Genomic DNA, 1,295 nt, shown 5'->3' with positions numbered 1-1,295 from the left:
GCCGATTCTTCCATTGATTGTATGTGTGTTTGTGTTGGTACATTTTGTGGTGCATGTGTAGTGTTCTGTACCTGTGACTGTTGTGTTGTGGTACTCATCTGTGTAATGAAAGGAGTTGAATTGTGCTCATACAAATTCAAAGTCTGATCATGTGTCAGTGGAAGCCTAGAGCTTTTAGTGCACTTCCCTATCTTCTAGTGATTGATTTTGTGCAATAGTGGCAGTGTGACCAATATTTACCTGGTTAGATATCATTTCGTCATGTGTCCGTTGCTCAATTTGGTCTTGTGGAGTTGAAGGTGACAAGATGAAAACTGCAGCTCTTTCCGAGAATTTATCTGCAATAAGATCTAATTCATAGCATCTTCCATCTATATCATAGCTCTTGTCTCCAATGCGTGTTTCCCATAGTGTCCTAGGAACTGACTCGCTAAGTGTCCTTACCCGCGTGACTTGAACCCATCTTTGTCCATCAGAATCTACATAAATTGGATCTTTCCATCTCGTTTCGTGGATCCAATGAAGGGCTATTGGTTCAGGTTGCTTGTTGACTTCTGAAGTGGTTGAAGGCCACTGTCGTTTACACATGGCTTCAAGGAATTCCTTCCTGTTGACAGTGTCTTCATTTTTTGGCAGATTGATTATAGTAGGCCCTGTATCTTGAGTGATTTCTCTGTTCTAAGCTACCACTGTATCTGCATTAGAAGCTAAAGGTAAGCTCATTATCAAGCGGTAAATATTACCCCTTGTCGACATGTATTTGTAACCCAACTTTGAACCATCTTCCTGAGCTATGAAGCATTGATTTGGCTCTTCCGTCGCTTGTTGAGGTGTTTCTGCTTTGTACCATCTACCTTCCATATCTCTATAGAGACTGCTATAGTTTTTGTCCTTGTAATTTGACTTTATCAAGTGCACAGTGACTCGACAAATGCTAACCTCTGGAAGATCTTGCCTGTGCAATTTTATTATGTCCAACTCACTACCTGGTTTGAGCGTCATGTACACGGATCCTAAACAATCTTCCATTAGGTTCTCTTGTGAAGTAGCCATGTTGGTAGCTTTGTCTACTTCCAAAACCTGTATTGTCGGGCTTTTCAGAGCATTTTGCTTGGACTTTAGATAGTGATTGTCTGCATCATCCATGTAGCATGGAAAGTCTTTGAAATGACCTATTAACTCCAACCTGACGCCAACTGATTTGACTGTTATTAATGAGCTTGAAGCTGTATCATAACTGCTTTGATTTGCTGATGTTGCGATTGACTGTGGTTGCTACATCTGCTGCTCCATTT

The 1,295-nt window shown here is 40.9% G+C and overlaps 1 pseudogene; it reads right to left on the bottom strand.

Moving 5' to 3' along the window:
- Positions 1 to 274: 274 nt before the first annotated feature.
- Positions 275 to 861, bottom strand: LOC147437653 (uncharacterized; annotated as a pseudogene).
- Positions 862 to 1,295: the final 434 nt, after the last annotated feature.

Source organism: Adiantum capillus-veneris, chromosome 17, assembly GCF_014529385.1.
Source record: "Adiantum capillus-veneris isolate H3 chromosome 17, ASM1452938v2, whole genome shotgun sequence".
NCBI classification, from domain to species: Eukaryota; Viridiplantae; Streptophyta; class Polypodiopsida; order Polypodiales; family Pteridaceae; genus Adiantum; species Adiantum capillus-veneris.
This window is presented reverse-complemented; position numbering and strand designations above follow the sequence as displayed.